The sequence below is a fragment of the Telmatherina bonti genome, assembly GCF_933228915.1.
Source record: "Telmatherina bonti genome assembly, chromosome: 10".
Classification (NCBI taxonomy): domain Eukaryota; kingdom Metazoa; phylum Chordata; class Actinopteri; order Atheriniformes; family Telmatherinidae; genus Telmatherina; species Telmatherina bonti.
Window position 1 is genome coordinate 41,347,366 of NC_136628.1, and position 20,257 is coordinate 41,367,622.

Below are 20,257 nucleotides of genomic sequence, written 5' to 3' on the forward strand. Positions count from 1 at the left end.
CTGGTTCTAGTTCTGGTTCTAGTTCTGGTTCTAGTTCTGGTCCTGGTTCTAGTTCTGGTCCTGGTTCTAGTTAGACTAGGAGAAAAAGTGGACGACATTGCTGAAGGGAGAGAGGCAGTGGTCCTGGTCCTATTTCTGGTCCTGGTTCTAGTCCTGGTTCTAGTTCTGGTCCTGGTTCTAGTCCTGGTCCTAGTTCTGGTCCTGGTTCTAGGTCTGGTTCTGGTTTTAGTTCTAGTCCTGGTTCTAGTCCTGGTCCTAGTTCTGGTCCTGGTCCTATTTCTGGTCCTGGTTCTAGTCCTGGTTCTAGTTCTGGTCCTGGTTCTAGTTCTGGTTCTGGTTCTAGTTCTGGTCCTGGTTCTAGTTAGACTAGGAGAAAAAGTGGACGACATTGCTGAAGGGAGAGAGGCAGTGGTCCTGGTCCTATTTCTGGTCCTGGTTCTAGTCCTGGTTCTAGTTCTGGTCCTGGTTCTAGGTCTGGTTCTGGTTTTAGTTCTGGTCCTGGTTCTAGTCCTGGTCCTAGTTCTGGTCCTGGTCCTATTTCTGGTCCTGGTTCTAGTCCTGGTCCTAGTTCTGGTCCTGGTTCTAGTTCTGGTCCTGGTTCTAGTCCTGGTCCTAGTTCTGGTCCTGGTCCTATTTCTGGTCCTGGTTCTAGTCCTGGTTCTAGTTCTGGTCCTGGATCTAGTCCTGGTACTAGTTCTGGTCCTGGTTCTAGTTCTGGTTCTGGTTCTAGTTCTGGTCCTGGTTCTAGTCCTGGTTCTAGTTCTGGTCCTCGTTCTAGTTCTGGTTCTGGTTCTAGTTCTGGTCCTGGTTCTAGTTAGACTAGGAGACAAAGTGGACGACATTGCTGAAGGGAGAGAGGCAGTGGTCCTGGTCCTATTTCTGGTCCTGGTTCTAGTCCTGGTTCTAGTTCTGGTCCTGGTTCTAGTCCTGGTCCTAGTTCTGGTCCTGGTTCTAGTTCTGGTCGTGGTTCTAGTCCTGGTTCTGGTTCTGGTCCTGGTTCTAGTTCTGGTTCTGGTTCTAGTTCTGGTTTTAGTTCTGTTGCTGTTCCTGGTGCTGGTCCTGGTTCTAGTTCTGGTTCTGGTTTTAGTTCTGGTCCTGGTTCTTGTCCTGGTTCTAGTTCTGGTATTTAGTTCTGATCCTGGTTCTAGTTCTGGTCCTGGTTCTAGTCCTGGTTCTAGTTCTGGTCCTGGTTCTAGTTCTGGTTCTAGTTCTGGTTTTAGTTCTGTTGCTGTTCCTGGTGCTGGTCCTGGTTCTAGTTCTGGTTCTGGTTTTAGTTCTGGTCCTGGTTCTAGTCCTGGTTCTAGTTCTGGTATTTAGTTCTGATCCTGGTTCTAGTTCTGGTCCTGGTTCTAGTTCTGGTTTTAGTTCTGGTCCTGGTTCTAGTTCTGGTCCTGGTTCTAGTTCTGGTTCTGGTTTTAGTTCTGGTCCTGGTTCTAGTTCTGGTTCTAGTTCTGGTTTTAGTTCTGGTCCTGGTTCTAGTTCTGGTCCTGGTTCTAGTCCTGGTTCTAGTTCTGGTCCTGGTTCTGGTTCTGGTCCTGGTTCTAGTTCTGGTTCTTGTTTTATTTCTGGTCCTGGTTCTAGTTCTGGTTCTAGTTCTGGTTTTAGTTCTGGTCCTGGTTCTAGTTCTGGTCCTGGTTCTAGTTCTGGTCCTGGTTCTAGTTAGATTAGGAGAAAAAGTGGACGACATTGCTGAAGTGAGAGAGGCAGTGGTCCTGGTCCTATTTCTGGTCCTGGTTCTAGTCCTGGTTCTAGTTCTGGTCCTGGTTCTGGTCCTGGTCCTTGTTCTGGTCCTGGTTCTAGGTCTGGTTCTGGTTTTAGTTCTGGTCCTGGTTCTAGTCCTGGTCCTAGTTCTGGTCCTGGTCCTATTTCTGGTCCTGGTTCTAGTCCTGGTTCTAGTTCTGGTCCTGGTTCTAGTTCTGGTTCTGGTTCTAGTTCTGGTCCCGGTTCTAGTTAGACTAGGAGAAAAAGTGGACGACATTGCTGAAGGGAGAGAGGCAGTGGTCCTAGTCCTATTTCTGGTCCTGGTTGTAGTCCTGGTTCTAGTTCTGGTCCTGGTTCTTGTCCTGGTCCTAGTTCTGGTCCTGGTTCTAGTTCTGGTCCTGGTTCTAGTCCTGGTCCTAGTTCTGGTCCTGGTCCTATTTCTGGTCCTGGTTCTAGTCCTGGTTCTAGTTCTGGTCCTGGTTCTAGTTCTGGTCCTGGTTCTAGTCCTGGTCCTAGTTCTGGTCCTGGTCCTATTTCTGGTCCTGGTTCTAGTTCTGGTTCTAGTTCTGGTCCTGGTTTTAGTTCTAGTTCTGGTTTTAGTTCTGGTCCTGGTTCTAGTTAGACTAGGAGAAAAAGTGGACGACATTGCTGAAGGGAGAGAGGCAGTGGTCCTGGTCCTATTTCTGGTCCTGGTTCTAGTCCTGGTTTTGGTTCTGGTCCTGGTTCTAGTCCTGGTCCTAGTTCTGGTCCTGGTTCTAGTTCTGGTCCTGGATCTAGTTCTGGTCCTGGTTCTGGTCCTGGTTCTAGTTCTGGTCCTCGTTCTAGTTCTGGTTCTGGTTCTAGTTCTGGTCCTGGTTCTAGTTAGACTAGGAGAAAAAGTGGACGACATTGCTGAAGGGAGAGAGGCAGTGGTCCTGGTCCTATTTCTGGTCCTGGTTCTAGTCCTGGTTCTAGTTCTGGTCCTGGTTCTAGTCCTGGTCCTAGTTCTGGTCCTGGTTCTAGTTCTGGTCGTGGTTCTAGTCCTGGTTCTAGTTCTGGTCCTGGTTCTAGTTCTGGTTCTGGTTCTAGTTCTGGTCCTGGTTCTAGTCCTGGTTCTAGTTCTGGTCCTGGTTCTAGTTCTGGTTCTGGTTCTAGTTCTGGTCCTGGTTCTAGTTAGACTAGGAGAAAAAGTGGACGACATTGCTGAAGGGAGAGATGCAGTGGTCCTGGTCCTATTTCTGGTCCTGGTTCTAGTCCTGGTTCTAGTTCTGGTCCTGGTTCTTGTCCTGGTCCTAGTTCTGGTCCTGGTTCTAGTTCTGGTCCTGGTTCTAGTTCTGGTTCTAGTTCTGGTCCTGGTTCTAGTTCTGGTCCTGGTTCTAGTCCTGGTCCTAGTTCTGGTCCTGGTCCTATTTCTGGTCCTGGTTCTAGTCCTGGTTCTAGTTCTGGTCCTGGTTCTAGTTCTGGTTCTGGTTCTAGTTCTGGTCCTGGTTCTAGTTAGACTAGGAGAAAAAGTGGACGACATTGCTGAAGGGAGAGAGGCAGTGGTCCTGGTCCTATTTCTGGTCCTGGTTCTAGTCCTGGTTCTAGTTCTGGTCCTGGTTCTAGGTCTGGTTCTGGTTTTAGTTCTGGTCCTGGTTCTAGTCCTGGTCCTAGTTCTGGTCCTGGTCCTATTTCTGGTCCTGGTTCTAGTCCTGGTCCTAGTTCTGGTCCTGGTTCTAGTTCTGGTCCTGGTTCTAGTCCTGGTCCTAGTTCTGGTCCTGGTCCTATTTCTGGTCCTGGTTCTAGTCCTGGTTCTAGTTCTGGTCCTGGATCTAGTCCTGGTACTAGTTCTGGTCCTGGTTCTAGTTCTGGTTCTGGTTCTAGTTCTGGTCCTGGTTCTAGTCCTGGTTCTAGTTCTGGTCCTCGTTCTAGTTCTGGTTCTGGTTCTAGTTCTGGTCCTGGTTCTAGTTAGACTAGGAGACAAAGTGGACGACATTGCTGAAGGGAGAGAGGCAGTGGTCCTGGTCCTATTTCTGGTCCTGGTTCTAGTCCTGGTTCTAGTTCTGGTCCTGGTTCTAGTCCTGGTCCTAGTTCTGGTCCTGGTTCTAGTTCTGGTCGTGGTTCTAGTCCTGGTTCTGGTTCTGGTCCTGGTTCTAGTTCTGGTTCTGGTTCTAGTTCTGGTTTTAGTTCTGTTGCTGTTCCTGGTGCTGGTCCTGGTTCTAGTTCTGGTTCTGGTTTTAGTTCTGGTCCTGGTTCTAGTCCTGGTTCTAGTTCTGGTATTTAGTTCTGATCCTGGTTCTAGTTCTGGTCCTGGTTCTAGTCCTGGTTCTAGTTCTGGTCCTGGTTCTAGTTCTGGTTCTAGTTCTGGTTTTAGTTCTGTTGCTGTTCCTGGTGCTGGTCCTGGTTCTAGTTATGGTTCTGGTTTTAGTTCTGGTCCTGGTTCTAGTCCTGGTTCTAGTTCTGGTATTTAGTTCTGATCCTGGTTCTAGTTCTGGTCCTGGTTCTAGTTCTGGTTTTAGTTCTGGTCCTGGTTCTAGTTCTGGTCCTGGTTCTAGTTCTGGTTCTGGTTTTAGTTCTGGTCCTGGTTCTAGTTCTGGTTCTAGTTCTGGTTTTAGTTCTGGTCCTGGTTCTAGTTCTGGTCCTGGTTCTAGTCCTGGTTCTAGTTCTGGTCCTGGTTCTGGTTCTGGTCCTGGTTCTAGTTCTGGTTCTTGTTTTATTTCTGGTCCTGGTTCTAGTTCTGGTTCTAGTTCTGGTTTTAGTTCTGGTCCTGGTTCTAGTTCTGGTCCTGGTTCTAGTTCTGGTTCTGGTTTTAGTTCTGGTCCTGGTTCTAGTCCTGGTCCTAGTTCTGGTCCTGGTCCTATTTCTGGTCCTGGTTCTAGTCCTGGTTCTAGTTCTGGTCCTGGTTCTAGTTCTGGTTCTGGTTCTAGTTCTGGTCCCGGTTCTAGTTAGACTAGGAGAAAAAGTGGACGACATTGCTGAAGGGAGAGAGGCAGTGGTCTTAGTCCTATTTCTGGTCCTGGTTGTAGTCCTGGTTCTAGTTCTGGTCCTGGTTCTAGTCCTGGTCCTAGTTCTGGTCCTGGTTCTAGTTCTGGTCCAGGTTCTAGTCCTGGTCCAATTTCTGGTCCTGGTCCTATTTCTGGTCCTGGTTCTAGTCCTGGTTCTAGTTCTGGTCCTGGTTCTAGTTCTGGTCCTGGTTCTAGTCCTGGTCCTAGTTCTGGTCCTGGTCCTATTTCTGGTCCTGGTTCTAGTTCTGGTTCTAGTTCTGGTCCTGGTTTTAGTTCTAGTTCTGGTTTTAGTTCTGGTCCTGGTTCTAGTTAGACTAGGAGAAAAAGTGGACGACATTGCTGAAGGGAGAGAGGCAGTGGTCCTGGTCCTATTTCTGGTCCTGGTTCTAGTCCTGGTTCTAGTTCTGGTCCTGGTTCTAGTCCTGGTCCTAGTTCTGGTCCTGGTTATAGTTCTGGTCCTGGATCTAGTTCTGGTCCTGGTTCTGGTCCTGGTTCTAGTTCTGGTCCTCGTTCTAGTTCTGGTTCTGGTTCTAGTTCTGGTCCTGGTTCTAGTTAGACTAGGAGAAAAAGTGGACGACATTGCTGAAGGGAGAGAGGCAGTGGTCCTGGTCCTATTTCTGGTCCTGGTTCTAGTCCTGGTTCTAGTTCTGGTCCTGGTTCTAGTCCTGGTCCTAGTTCTGGTCCTGGTTCTAGTTCTGGTCCTGGATCTAGTTCTGGTCCTGGTTCTGGTCCTGGTTCTAGTTCTGGTCCTCGTTCTAGTTCTGGTTCTGGTTCTAGTTCTGGTCCTGGTTCTAGTTAGACTAGGAGAAAAAGTGGACGACATTGCTGAAGGGAGAGAGGCAGTGGTCCTGGTCCTATTTCTGGTCCTGGTTCTAGTCCTGGTTCTAGTTCTGGTCCTGGTTCTAGTCCTGGTCCTAGTTCTGGTCCTGGTTCTAGTTCTGGTCGTGGTTCTAGTCCTGGTTCTAGTTCTGGTCCTGGTTCTAGTTCTGGTTCTGGTTCTAGTTCTGGTCCTGGTTCTAGTCCTGGTTCTAGTTCTGGTCCTGGTTCTAGTTCTGGTTCTGGTTCTAGTTCTGGTCCTGGTTCTAGTTAGACTAGGAGAAAAAGTGGACGACATTGCTGAAGGGAGAGATGCAGTGGTCCTGGTCCTATTTCTGGTCCTGGTTCTAGTCCTGGTTCTAGTTCTGGTCCTGGTTCTAGTCCTGGTCCTAGTTCTGGTCCTGGTTCTAGTTCTGGTCCTGGTTCTAGTTCTGGTTCTAGTTCTGGTCCTGGTTCTAGTTCTGGTCCTGGTTCTAGTCCTGGTACTAGTTCTGGTCCTGGTCCTATTTCTTGTCCTGGTTCTAGTTCTGGTTCTAGTTTTGGTCCTGGTTCTAGTTCTGGTTCTGGTTGTAGTTCTGGTCCTGGTTCTAGTTAGACTAGGAGAAAAAGTGGACGACATTGCTGAAGGGAGAGAGGCAGTGGTCCTGGTCCTATTTCTGGTCCTGGTTCTAGTCCTGGTTCTAGTTCTGGTCCTGGTTCTAGTTCTGGTTCTAGTTTTAGTTCTGGTCCTGGTTCTAGTTAGACTAGGAGAAAAAGTGGATGACATTGCTGAAGGGAGAGAGGCAGTGGTCCTGGTCCTATTTCTGGTCCTGGTTCGAGTCCTGGTCCTAGTTCTGGTCCTGGTTCTGGTTCTGGTCCTGGTCCTGGTTCTAGTTAGACTAGGATAAACAGTGGACGATATTGCTGAAGGGAGATAGGCAGTGGTCCTGGTCCTATTTCTGGTCCTGGTTCTAGTCCTGGTTCTAGTTCTGGTCCTGGTTCTAGTCCTGGTCCTTGTTCTGGTCCTGGTTCTAGTTAAGGTTCTGGTTCTATATCTGGTCCTGGTTCTAGTTCTGGTTCTGGTTCTAGTTCTGGTCCTGGTTCTAGTTAGACTAGGAGGAAAAGTGGACGACATTGCTGAAGGGAGAGAGGCAGTGGTCCTGGTCCTATTTCTGGTCCTGGTTCTAGTCCTGGTCCTAGTTCTGGTCCTGGTTCTGGTTCTGGTTCTGGTTCTGGTTTTAGTTCTGTTGCTGTTCCTGGTGCTGGTCCTGGTTCTAGTTCTGGTTCTGGTTTTAGTTCTGGTCCTGGTTCTAGTCCTGGTTCTAGTTCTGGTATTTAGTTCTGATCCTGGTTCTAGTTCTGGTCCTGGTTCTAGTTCTGGTTTTAGTTCTGGTCCTGGTTCTAGTTCTGGTCCTGTTTCTAGTTCTGGTTCTGGTTTTAGTTCTGGTCCTGGTTCTAGTTCTGGTTCTAGTTCTGGTTTTAGTTCTGGTCCTGGTTCTAGTTCTGGTCCTGGTTCTAGTCCTGGTTCTAGTTCTGGTCCTGGTTCTGGTTCTGGTCCTGGTTCTAGTTCTGGTTCTTGTTTTATTTCTGGTCCTGGTTCTAGTTCTGGTTCTAGTTCTGGTTTTAGTTCTGGTCCTGGTTCTAGTTCTGGTCCTGGTTCTAGTTCTGGTCCTGGTTCTAGTTAGATTAGGAGAAAAAGTGGACGACATTGCTGAAGTGAGAGAGGCAGTGGTCCTAGTCCTATTTCTGGTCCTGGTTCTAGTCCTGGTTCTAGTTCTGGTCCTGGTTCTAGTCCTGGTCCTTGTTCTGGTCCTGGTTCTAGGTCTGGTTCTGGTTTTAGTTCTGGTCCTGGTTCTAGTCCTGGTCCTAGTTCTGGTCCTGGTCCTATTTCTGGTCCTGGTTCTAGTCCTGGTTCTAGTTCTGGTCCTGGTTCTAGTTCTGGTTCTGGTTCTAGTTCTGGTCCCGGTTCTAGTTAGACTAGGAGAAAAAGTGGACGACATTGCTGAAGGGAGAGAGGCAGTGGTCCTAGTCCTATTTCTGGTCCTGGTTGTAGTCCTGGTTCTAGTTCTGGTCCTGGTTCTAGTCCTGGTCCTAGTTCTGGTCCTGGTTCTAGTTCTGCTCCTGGTTCTAGTCCTGGTCCTAGTTCTGGTCCTGGTCCTATTTCTGGTCCTGGTTCTAGTCCTGGTTCTAGTTCTGGTCCTGGTTCTAGTTCTGGTCCTGGTTCTAGTCCTGGTCCTAGTTCTGGTCCTGGTCCTATTTCTGGTCCTGGTTCTGGTCCTGGTTCTAGTTCTGGTCCTCGTTCTAGTTCTGGTTCTGGTTCTAGTTCTGGTCCTGGTTCTAGTTAGACTAGGAGAAAAAGTGGACGACATTGCTGAAGGGAGAGAGGCAGTGGTCCTGGTCCTATTTCTTGTCCTGGTTCTAGTCCTGGTTCTAGTTCTGGTCCTGGTTCTAGTCCTGGTCCTAGTTCTGGTCCTGGTTCTAGTTCTGGTCGTGGTTCTAGTCCTGGTTCTAGTTCTGGTCCTGGTTCTAGTTCTGGTTCTGGTTCTAGTTCTGGTCCTGGTTCTAGTCCTGGTTCTAGTTCTGGTCCTGGTTCTAGTTCTGGTTCTGGTTCTAGTTCTGGTCCTGGATCTAGTTAGACTAGGAGAAAAAGTGGACGACATTGCTGAAGGGAGAGATGCAGTGGTCCTGGTCCTATTTCTGGTCCTAGTTCTGGTCCTGGTTCTAGTCCTGGTCCTAGTTCTGGTCCTGGTCCTATTTCTGGTCCTGGTTCTGGTCCTGGTTCTAGTTCTGGTCCTCGTTCTAGTTCTGGTTCTGGTTCTAGTTCTGGTCCTGGTTCTAGTTAGACTAGGAGAAAAAGTGGACGACATTGCTGAAGGGAGAGAGGCAGTGGTCCTGGTCCTATTTCTTGTCCTGGTTCTAGTCCTGGTTCTAGTTCTGGTCCTGGTTCTAGTCCTGGTCCTAGTTCTGGTCCTGGTTCTAGTTCTGGTCGTGGTTCTAGTCCTGGTTCTAGTTCTGGTCCTGGTTCTAGTTCTGGTTCTGGTTCTAGTTCTGGTCCTGGTTCTAGTCCTGGTTCTAGTTCTGGTCCTGGTTCTAGTTCTGGTTCTGGTTCTAGTTCTGGTCCTGGTTCTAGTTAGACTAGGAGAAAAAGTGGACGACATTGCTGAAGGGAGAGATGCAGTGGTCCTGGTCCTATTTCTGGTCCTGGTTCTAGTCCTGGTTCTAGTTCTGGTCCTGGTTCTTGTCCTGGTCCTAGTTCTGGTCCTGGTTCTAGTTCTGGTCCTGGTTCTAGTTCTGGTTCTAGTTCTGGTCCTGGTTCTAGTTCTGGTCCTGGTTCTAGTCCTGGTACTAGTTCTGGTCCTGGTCCTATTTCTTGTCCTGGTTCTAGTTCTGGTTCTAGTTTTGGTCCTGGTTCTAGTTCTGGTTCTGGTTGTAGTTCTGGTCCTGGTTCTAGTTAGACTAGGAGAAAAAGTGGACGACATTGCTGAAGGGAGAGAGGCAGTGGTCCTGGTCCTATTTCTGGTCCTGGTTCTAGTCCTGGTTCTAGTTCTGGTCCTGGTTCTAGTTCTGGTTCTAGTTTTAGTTCTGGTCCTGGTTCTAGTTAGACTAGGAGAAAAAGTGGATGACATTGCTGAAGGGAGAGAGGCAGTGGTCCTGGTCCTATTTCTGGTCCTGGTTCTAGTCCTGGTCCTAGTTCTGGTCCTGGTTCTGGTTCTGGTCCTGGTCCTGGTTCTAGTTAGACTAGGATAAACAGTGGACGATATTGCTGAAGGGAGATAGGCAGTGGTCCTGGTCCTATTTCTGGTCCTGGTTCTAGTCCTGGTTCTAGTTCTGGTCCTGGTTCTAGTCCTGGTCCTTGTTCTGGTCCTGGTTCTAGTTCTGGTTCTGGTTCTATATCTGGTCCTGGTTCTAGTTCTGGTTCTGGTTCTAGTTCTGGTCCTGGTTCTAGTTAGACTAGGAGAAAAAGTGGACGACATTGCTGAAGGGAGAGAGGCAGTGGTCCTGGTCCTATTTCTGGTCCTGGTTCTAGTCCTGGTCCTAGTTCTGGTCCTGGTTCTGGTTCTGGTTCTGGTTCTGGTTTTAATTCTGGTCCTGCTTCTAGTAAGACTAGAAGAAAAAGTGGACGACATTGCTGAAGGGAGAGAGGCAGTGGTCCTGGTCCTATTTGTGGTCCTGGTTCTAGTTCTGGTTCTAGTTCTGGTCCTGGTTCTAGTTCTGGTTCTGGTTTTAGTTCTGGTACTGGTTCTAGTTAGACTAGGAGAAAAAGTGGACGACATTGCTGAAGGGAGAGAGGCAGTGGTCCTGGTCCTATTTCTGGTCCTGGTTCTAGTTCTGGTTCTAGTTCTGGTTCTGGTTTTAGTTCTGTTCCTGGTTCTAGTTAGACTAGGAGAAAAAGTGGACGACATTGCTGAAGGGAGAGAGGCAGTGGTCCTGGTCCTGTTTCTGGTCCTGGTTCTAGTCCTGGTTTTAGTTCTGGTCCTGGTTCTAGTCCTGTTCCTGGTTCTGGTCCTGGTTCTAGTTCTGGTTCTGGTTCTAGTTCTGGTCCTGGTTCTAGTTAGACTAGGAGAAAAAGTGGACGACATTGCTGAAGGGAGAGAGGCAGTGGTCCTGGTCCTATTTCTGGTCCTGGTTCTAGTCCTGGTTCTAGTTCTGGTCCTGGTTCTAGTCCTGGTCCTAGTTCTGGTCCTGGTTCTAGTTCTGGTTCTGGTTCTAGTTCTGGTCCTGGTTCTAGTTAGACTAGGAGAAAAAGTGGACGACATTGCTTAAGGGAGAGAGGCAGTGGTCCTGGTCCTATTTCTGGTCCTGGTTCTAGTCCTGGTCCTGGTTCTGGTTCTGGTTCTGGTTTTAATTCTTGTCCTGGTTCTAGTTAGACTAGGAGAAAAAGTGGACGACATTGCTCAAGGGAGAGAGGCAGTGGTCCTGGTCCTATTTCTGGTCCTGGTTCTAGTTCTGGTTCTAGTTCTGGTCCTGGTTCTAGTTAAACTAGGAGAAAAAGTGGACGACATTGCTGAAGGGAGAGAGGCAGTGGTCCTGGTCCTATTTCTGGTCCTGGTTCTAGTTCTGGTTCTAGTTCTGGTTCTGGTTTTAGTTCTGGTCCTGGTTCTAGTTAGACTAGGAGAAAAAGTGGACGACATTGCTGAAGGGAGAGAGGCAGTGGTCCTAGTTCTATTTCTGGTCCTGGTTCTAGTTCTGGTTCTGGTTCTGGTTCTGGTTCTAGTTCTGGTCCTGGTTCTAATTCTGGTTCTAGTTTGACTAGGAGAAAAAGTGGACGACATTGCTGAAGGGAGAGAGGCAGTGGTCCTGGTCCTATTTCTGGTCCTGGTTCTAGTCCTGGTTCTAGTTCTGGTACTATTTCTGGTCCTGGTTCTAGTTCTGGTCCTGGTTCTAGTCCTGGTTCAAGTTCTGGTCCTGGTTCTAGTTCTGGTTCTGGTTTTAGTTCTGGTCCTGGTTCTAGTTAGACTAGGAGAAAAAGTGGACGACATTGCTGAAGGGAGAGAGGCAGTGGTCCTGGTCCTATTTGTGGTCCTGGTTCTAGTCCTGGTCCTAGTTCTGGTCCTGGTTCTGGTTCTGGTTTTAATTCTGGTCCTGGTTCTAGTTAGACTAGGAGAAAAAGTGGACGACATTGCTGAAGGGAGAGAGGCAGTGGTCCTGGTCCTATTTCTGGTCCTGGTTCTAGTTCTGGTTCTAGTTCTGGTCCTGGTTCTAGTTCTGGTTCTGGTTTTAGTTCTGGTCCTGGTTCTAGTTAGACTAGGAGAAAAAGTGGACGACATTGCTGAAGGGAGAGAGGCAGTGGTCCTGGTCCTATTTCTGGTCCTGGTTCTAGTTCTGGTTCTAGTTCTGGTTCTGGTTTAAGTTCTGGTCCTGGTTCTAGTTAGACTAGGAGAAAAAGTGGACGACATTGCTGAAGGGAGAGAGGCAGTTGTCCTGGTTCTAGTTCTGGCTCTAGTTCTGGTCCTGGTTCTAGTTCTGGTTCTGGTTTTAGTTCTGGTCCTGGTTCTAGTTAGACTAGGAGAAAAAGTGGACGACATTGCTGAAGGGAGAGAGGCAGTGGTCCTGGTCCTATTTCTGGTCCTGGTTCTAGTTCTGGTTCTAGTTCTGGTTCTGGTTTTAGTTCTGTTCCTGGTTCTAGTTAGACTAGGAGAAAAAGTGGACGACATTGCTGAAGGGAGAGAGGCAGTGGTCCTGGTCCTGTTTCTGGTCCTGGTTCTAGTCCTGGTTTTAGTTCTGGTCCTGGTTCTAGTCCTTTTCCTGGTTCTGGTCCTGGTTCTAGTTCTGGTTCTGGTTCTAGTTCTGGTCCTGGTTCTAGTTAGACTAGGAGAAAAAGTGGACGACATTGCTGAAGGGAGAGAGGCAGTGGTCCTGGTCCTATTTCTGGTCCTGGTTCTAGTCCTGGTTCTAGTTCTGGTCCTGGTTCTAGTCCTGGTCCTAGTTCTGGTCCTGGTTCTAGTTCTGGTTCTGGTTCTAGTTCTGGTCCTGGTTCTAGTTAGACTAGGAGAAAAAGTGGACGACATTGCTTAAGGGAGAGAGGCAGTGGTCCTGGTCCTATTTCTGGTCCTGGTTCTAGTCCTGGTCCTAGTTCTGGTCCTGGTTCTGGTTCTGGTTCTGGTTTTAATTCTTGTCCTGGTTCTAGTTAGACTAGGAGAAAAAGTGGACGACATTGCTCAAGGGAGAGAGGCAGTGGTCCTGGTCCTATTTCTGGTCCTGGTTCTAGTTCTGGTTCTAGTTCTGGTCCTGGTTCTAGTTAAACTAGGAGAAAAAGTGGACGACATTGCTGAAGGGAGAGAGGCAGTGGTCCTGGTCCTATTTCTGGTCCTGGTTCTAGTTCTGGTTCTAGTTCTGGTTCTGGTTTTAGTTCTGGTCCTGGTTCTAGTTAGACTAGGAGAAAAAGTGGACGACATTGCTGAAGGGAGAGAGGCAGTGGTCCTAGTTCTATTTCTGGTCCTGGTTCTAGTTCTGGTTCTGGTTCTGGTTCTGGTTCTAGTTCTGGTCCTGGTTCTAATTCTGGTTCTAGTTTGACTAGGAGAAAAAGTGGACGACATTGCTGAAGGGAGAGAGGCAGTGGTCCTGGTCCTATTTCTGGTCCTGGTTCTAGTCCTGGTTCTAGTTCTGGTACTATTTCTGGTCCTGGTTCTAGTTCTGGTCCTGGTTCTAGTCCTGGTTCAAGTTCTGGTCCTGGTTCTAGTTCTGGTTCTGGTTTTAGTTCTGGTCCTGGTTCTAGTTAGACTAGGAGAAAAAGTGGACGACATTGCTGAAGGGAGAGAGGCAGTGGTCCTGGTCCTATTTGTGGTCCTGGTTCTAGTCCTGGTCCTAGTTCTGGTCCTGGTTCTGGTTCTGGTTTTAATTCTGGTCCTGGTTCTAGTTAGACTAGGAGAAAAAGTGGACGACATTGCTGAAGGGAGAGAGGCAGTGGTCCTGGTCCTATTTCTGGTCCTGGTTCTAGTTCTGGTTCTAGTTCTGGTCCTGGTTCTAGTTCTGGTTCTGGTTTTAGTTCTGGTCCTGGTTCTAGTTAGACTAGGAGAAAAAGTGGACGACATTGCTGAAGGGAGAGAGGCAGTGGTCCTGGTCCTATTTCTGGTCCTGGTTCTAGTTCTGGTTCTAGTTCTGGTTCTGGTTTAAGTTCTGGTCCTGGTTCTAGTTAGACTAGGAGAAAAAGTGGACGACATTGCTGAAGGGAGAGAGGCAGTTGTCCTAGTCCTATTTCTGGTCCTAGTTCTAGTTCTGGTTCTAGTTCTGGTTCTGGTTTTAGTTCTGGTCCTGGTTCTAGTTAGACTAGGAGAAAAAGTGGACGACATTGCTGAAGGGAGAATGGCAGTGGTCCTGGTCCATTTTCTGGTCCTGGTTCTAGTCCTGGTTCTAGTTCTGGTCCTGGTTCTAATTCTGGTTCTAGTTTTAGTTCTGCTCCTGGTTCTAGTTTGACTAGGAGAAAAAGTGGACGACATTGCTGAAGGGAGAGAGGCAGTGGTCCTGGTCCTATTTCTGGTCCTGGTTCTAGTCCTGGTTCTAGTTCTGGTTCTATTTCTGGTCCTGGTACTAGTTCTGGTCCTGGTTCTAGTCCTGGTTCAAGTTCTGGTCCTGGTTCTAGTTCTGGTTCTGGTTTTAGTTCTGGTCCTGGTTCTAGTTAGACTAGGAGAAAAAGTGGACGACATTGCTGAAGGGAGAGAGGCAGTGGTCCTGGTCCTATTTGTGGTCCTGGTTCTAGTCCTGGTCCTAGTTCTGGTCCTGGTTCTAGTTCTGGTTCTGGTTCTAGTTCTGGTCCTGGTTCTAGTTAGACTAGGAGAAAAAGTGGACGACATTGCTGAAGGGAGAGAGGCAGTGGTCCTGGTCCTATTTCTGGTCCTGGTTCTAGTCCTGGTCCTAGTTCTGGTCCTGGTTCTAGTTCTGGTTCTGGTCCTAGTTCTGGTCCTGGTTCTAGTTAGACTAGGAGAAAAAGTGGACGACATTGCTTAAGGGAGAGAGGCAGTGGTCCTGGTCCTATTTCTGGTCCTGGTTCTAGTTCTGGTTCTAGTTCTGGTCCTGGTTCTAGTTCTTGTTCTGGTTCTAGTTCAGGTCCTGGTTCTAGTTAGACTAGGAGAAAAAGTGGACGACATTGCTGAAGGGAGAGAGGCAGTGGTCCTGGTCCTATTTCTGGTCCTGGTTCTAGTCCTGGTTTTAGTTCTGGTACTATTTCTGGTCCTGGTTCTAGTTCTGGTCCTGGTTCTAGTCCTGGTTCAAGTTCTGGTCCTGGTTCTAGTTCTGGTTCTGGTTTTAGTTCTGGTCCTGGTTCTAGTTAGACTAGGAGAAAAAGTGGACGACATTGCTGAAGGGAGAGAGGCAGTGGTCCTGGTCCTATTTCTGGTCCTGGTTCTAGTCTTGGTCCTAGTTCTGGTCCTGGTTCTAGTTCTGGTTCTGGTTCTAGTTCTTGTCCTGGTTCTAGTTAGACTAGGAGAAAAAGTGGACGACATTGCTGAAGGGAGAGAGAGGCAGTGGTCCTGGTCCTATTTCTGGTCCTGGTTCTAGTCCTGGTCCTAGTTCTGGTCCTGGTTCTAGTTCTGGTTCTGGTCCTAGTTCTGGTCCTGGTTCTAGTTAGACTAGGAGAAAAAGTGGACGACATTGCTGAAGGGAGAGAGGCAGTGGTCCTGGTCCTATTTCTGGTCCTGGTTCTAGTTCTGGTTCTACTTCTGGTCCTGGTTCTAGTTCTGGTTCTAGTTTTAGTTCTGGTCCTGGTTCTAGTTAGACTAGGAGAAAAAGTGGACGACATTGCTGAAGGGAGAGAGGCAGTGGTCCTAGTCCTATTTCTGGTCCTGGTTCTAGTTCTGGTTCTAGTTCTGGTTCTGGTTTTAGTTCTGGTCATGGTTCTAGTTAGACTAGGAGAAAAAGTGGACGACATTGCTGAAGGGAGAGAGGCAGTTGTCCTGGTCCTATTTCTGGTCCTGGTTCTAGTCCTGGTTCTAGTTCTGGTCCTGGTTCTAGTCCTGGTCCTAGTTCTGGTCCTGGTTCTAGTTCTGGTTCTGGTTCTAGTTCTGGTCCTGGTTCTAGTTAGACTAGGAGAAAATGTGGACGACATTGCTGAAGGGAGAGAGGCAGTGGTCCTGGTCCTATTTCTGGTCCTGGTCCTAGTCCTGGTCCTAGTTCTGGTTCTGGTTCTGGTTTTAATTCTGGTCCTGGTTCTAGTTAGACTAGGAGAAAAAGTGGACGACATTGCTGAAGGGAGAGAGGCAGTGGTCCTGGTCCTATTTCTGGTCCTGGTTCTAGTTCTGGTTCTAGTTCTGGTCCTGATTCTAGTTCTGGTTCTGGTTCTAGTTCTGGTCCTGGTTCTAGTTAGACTAGGAGAAAAAGTGGACGACATTGCTGAAGGGAGAGATGCAGTGGTCCTGGTCCTATTTCTGGTCCTGGTTCTAGTTCTGGTTCTAGTTCTGGTTCTGGTTTTAGTTCTGGTCCTGGTTCTAGTTAGACTAGGAGAAAAAGTGGACGACATTGCTGAAGGGAGAGAGGAAGTGGTCCTAGTCCTATTTCTGGTCCTGGTTCTAGTTCTGGTTCTAGTTCTGGTTCTGGTCCTATTTCTGGTCCTGGTTCTAGTCCTGGTTCTAGTTCTGGTCCTGGTTCTAATTCTGGTTCTAGTTTTAGTTCTGCTACTGGTTCTAGTTAGACTAGGAGAAAAAGTGGACGACATTGCTGAAGGGAGAGAGGCAGTGGTCCTGGTCCTATTTCTGGTCCTGGTTCTAGTCCTGGTTCTAGTTCTGGTCCTGGTTCTGGTCCTGGTCCTAGTTCTGGTCCTGGTTCTAGTTCTGGTCCTGGTTCTAGTCCTGGTTCTAGTTCTGGTCCTGGTTCTAGTTCTGGTCCTGGTTCTAGTTCTGGTCCTGGTTCTAGTTAGACTAGGAGAAAAAGTGGACGACATTGCTGAAGGGAGAGAGGCAGTGGTCCTGGTCCTATTTCTGGTCCTGGTTCTAGTCCTGGTTCTAGTTCTGGTACTATTTCTGGTCCTGGTTCTAGTTCTGGTCCTGGTTCTAGTCCTGGTTCAAGTTGTGGTCCTGGTTCTAGTTCTGGTTCTGGTTTTAGTTCTGGTCCTGGTTCTAGTTAGACTAGGAGAAAAAGTGGACGACATTGCTGAAGGGAGAGAGGCAGTGGTCCTGGTCCTATTTGTGGTCCTGGTTCTAGTCCTGGTCCTAGTTCTGGTCCTGGTTCTAGTTCTGGTTCTGGTTCTAGTTCTGGTCCTGGTTCTAGTTAGACTAGGAGAAAAAAGTGGACGACATTGCTGAAGGGAGAGAGAGGCAGTGGTCCTGGTCCTATTTCTGGTCCTGGTTCTAGTCCTGGTCCTAGTTCTGGTCCTGGTTCTAGTTCTGGTTCTGGTCCTAGTTCTGGTCCTGGTTCTAGTTAGACTAGGAGAAAAAGTGGACGACATTGCTGAAGGGAGAGAGGCAGTGGTCCTGGTCCTATTTCTGGTCCTGGTTCTAGTTCTGGTTCTAGTTCTGGTCCTGGTTCTAGTTCTGGTTCTAGTTTTAGTTCTGGTCCTGGTTCTAGTTAGACTAGGAGAAAAAGTGGACGACATTGCTGAAGGGAGAGAGGCAGTGGTCCTAGTCCTATTTCTGGTCCTGGTTCTAGTTCTGGTTCTGGTTTTAGTTCTGGTCATGGTTCTAGTTAGACTAGGAGAAAAAGTGGACGACATTGCTGAAGGGAGAGAGGCAGTGGTCCTGGTCCTATTTCTGGTCCTGGTTCTAGTCCTGGTTCTAGTTCTGGTCCTGGTTCTAGTCCTGGTCCTAGTTCTGGTCCTGGTTCTAGTTCTGGTTCTGGTTCTAGTTCTGGTCCTGGTTCTGGTTCTGGTTTTAATTCTGGTCCTGGTTCTAGTTAGACTAGGAGAAAAAGTGGACAACATTGCTGAAGGGAGAGAGGCAGTGGTCCTGGTCCTATTTCTGGTCCTGGTTCTAGTTCTGGTTCAAGTTCTGGTCCTGGTTCTAGTTCTGGTTCTGGTTTTAGTTCTGGTCCTGGTTCTAGTTAGACTAGGAGAAAAAGTGGACGACATTGCTGAAGGGAGAGAGGCAGTGGTCCTGGTCCTATTTGTGGTCCTGGTTCTAGTCCTGGTCCTAGTTCTGGTCCTGGTTCTAGTTCTGGTTCTGGTTCTAGTTCTGGTCCTGGTTCTAGTTAGACTAGGAGAAAAAGTGGACGACATTGCTGAAGGGAGAGAGAGGCAGTGGTCCTGGTCCTATTTCTGGTCCTGGTTCTAGTCCTGGTCCTAGTTCTTGTCCTGGTTCTAGTTCTGGTTCTGGTCCTAGTTCTGGTCCTGGTTCTAGTTAGACTAGGAGAAAAAGTGGACGACATTGCTGAAGGGAGAGAGGCAGTGGTCCTGGTCCTATTTCTGGTCCTGGTTCTAGTTCTGGTTCTAGTTCTGGTCCTGGTTCTAGTTCTGGTTCTGGTTTTAGTTCTGGTCCTGGTTCTAGTTAGACTAGGAGAAAAAGTGGACGACATTGCTGAAGGGAGAGAGGCAGTGGTCCTGGTCCTATTTCTGGTCCTGGTTCTAGTTCTGGTTCTAGTTCTGGTTCTGGTTTAAGTTCTGGTCCTGGTTCTAGTTAGACTAGGAGAAAAAGTGGACGACATTGCTGAAGGGAGAGAGGCAGTTGTCCTAGTCCTATTTCTGGTCCTAGTTCTAGTTCTGGTTCTAGTTCTGGTTCTGGTTTTAGTTCTGGTCCTGGTTCTAGTTAGACTAGGAGAAAAAGTGGACGACATTGCTGAAGGGAGAATGGCAGTGGTCCTGGTCCATTTTCTGGTCCTGGTTCTAGTCCTGGTTCTAGTTCTGGTCCTGGTTCTAATTCTGGTTCTAGTTTTAGTTCTGCTCCTGGTTCTAGTTTGACTAGGAGAAAAAGTGGACGACATTGCTGAAGGGAGAGAGGCAGTGGTCCTGGTCCTATTTCTGGTCCTGGTTCTAGTCCTGGTTCTAGTTCTGGTTCTATTTCTGGTCCTGGTACTAGTTCTGGTCCTGGTTCTAGTCCTGGTTCAAGTTCTGGTCCTGGTTCTAGTTCTGGTTCTGGTTTTAGTTCTGGTCCTGGTTCTAGTTAGACTAGGAGAAAAAGTGGACGACATTGCTGAAGGGAGAGAGGCAGTGGTCCTGGTCCTATTTGTGGTCCTGGTTCTAGTCCTGGTCCTAGTTCTGGTCCTGGTTCTAGTTCTGGTTCTGGTTCTAGCTCTGGTCCTGGTTCTAGTTAGACTAGGAGAAAAAGTGGACGACATTGCTGAAGGGAGAGAGGCAGTGGTCCTGGTCCTATTTCTGGTCCTGGTTCTAGTCCTGGTCCTAGTTCTGGTCCTGGTTCTAGTTCTGGTTCTGGTCCTAGTTCTGGTCCTGGTTCTAGTTAGACTAGGAGAAAAAGTGGACGACATTGCTTAAGGGAGAGAGGCAGTGGTCCTGGTCCTATTTCTGGTCCTGGTTCTAGTTCTGGTTCTAGTTCTGGTCCTGGTTCTAGTTCTTGTTCTGGTTCTAGTTCAGGTCCTGGTTCTAGTTAGACTAGGAGAAAAAGTGGACGACATTGCTGAAGGGAGAGAGGCAGTGGTCCTGGTCCTATTTCTGGTCCTGGTTCTAGTCCTGGTTTTAGTTCTGGTACTATTTCTGGTCCTGGTTCTAGTTCTGGTCCTGGTTCTAGTCCTGGTTCAAGTTCTGGTCCTGGTTCTAGTTCTGGTTCTGGTTTTAGTTCTGGTCCTGGTTCTAGTTAGACTAGGAGAAAAAGTGGACGACATTGCTGAAGGGAGAGAGGCAGTGGTCCTGGTCCTATTTCTGGTCCTGGTTCTAGTCTTGGTCCTAGTTCTGGTCCTGGTTCTAGTTCTGGTTCTGGTTCTAGTTCTTGTCCTGGTTCTAGTTAGACTAGGAGAAAAAGTGGACGACATTGCTGAAGGGAGAGAGAGGCAGTGGTCCTGGTCCTATTTCTGGTCCTGGTTCTAGTCCTGGTCCTAGTTCTGGTCCTGGTTCTAGTTCTGGTTCTGGTCCTAGTTCTGGTCCTGGTTCTAGTTAGACTAGGAGAAAAAGTGGACGACATTGCTGAAGGGAGAGAGGCAGTGGTCCTGGTCCTATTTCTGGTCCTGGTTCTAGTTCTGGTTCTACTTCTGGTCCTGGTTCTAGTTCTGGTTCTAGTTTTAGTTCTGGTCATGGTTCTAGTTAGACTAGGAGAAAAAGTGGACGACATTGCTGAAGGGAGAGAGGCAGTTGTCCTGGTCCTATTTCTGGTCCTGGTTCTAGTCCTGGTTCTAGTTCTGGTCCTGGTTCTAGTCCTGGTCCTAGTTCTGGTCCTGGTTCTAGTTCTGGTTCTGGTTCTAGTTCTGGTCCTGGTTCTAGTTAGACTAGGAGAAAATGTGGACGACATTGCTGAAGGGAGAGAGGCAGTGGTCCTGGTCCTATTTCTGGTCCTGGTCCTAGTCCTGGTCCTAGTTCTGGTTCTGGTTCTGGTTTTAATTCTGGTCCTGGTTCTAGTTAGACTAGGAGAAAAAGTGGACGACATTGCTGAAGGGAGAGAGGCAGTGGTCCTGGTCCTATTTCTGGTCCTGGTTCTAGTTCTGGTTCTAGTTCTGGTCCTGATTCTAGTTCTGGTTCTGGTTTTAGTTCTGGTCCTGGTTCTAGTTAGACTAGGAGAAAAAGTGGACGACATTGCTGAAGGGAGAGATGCAGTGGTCCTGGTCCTATTTCTGGTCCTGGTTCTAGTTCTGGTTCTAGTTCTGGTTCTGGTTTTAGTTCTGGTCCTGGTTCTAGTTAGACTAGGAGAAAAAGTGGACGACATTGCTGAAGGGAGAGAGGAAGTGGTCCTAGTCCTATTTCTGGTCCTGGTTCTAGTTCTGGTTCTAGTTCTGGTTCTGGTCCTATTTCTGGTCCTGGTTCTAGTCCTGGTTCTAGTTCTGGTCCTGGTTCTAATTCTGGTTCTAGTTTTAGTTCTGCTACTGGTTCTAGTTTGACTAGGAGAAAAAGTGGACGACATTGCTGAAGGGAGAGAGGCAGTGGTCCTGGTCCTATTTCTGGTCCTGGTTCTAGTTCTGGTTCTAGTTCTGGTTCTAGTTTTGGTCCTGGTTCTAGTTCTGGTTCTGGTTGTAGTTCTGGTCCTGGTTCTAGTTAGACTAGGAGAAAAAGTGGACGACATTGCTGAAAGGAGAGAGGCAGTGGTCCTGGTCCTATTTCTGGTCCTGGTTCTAGTCCTGGTTCTAGTTCTGGTCCTGGTTCTAGTCCTGGTTCTGGTCCTAGTTCTGGTCCTGGTTCTGGTTCTGGTTTTAATTCTGGTCCTGGTTCTAGTTAGACTAGGAGAAAAAGTGGACGACATTGCTGAAGGGAGAGAGGCAGTGGTCCTGGTCCTATTTCT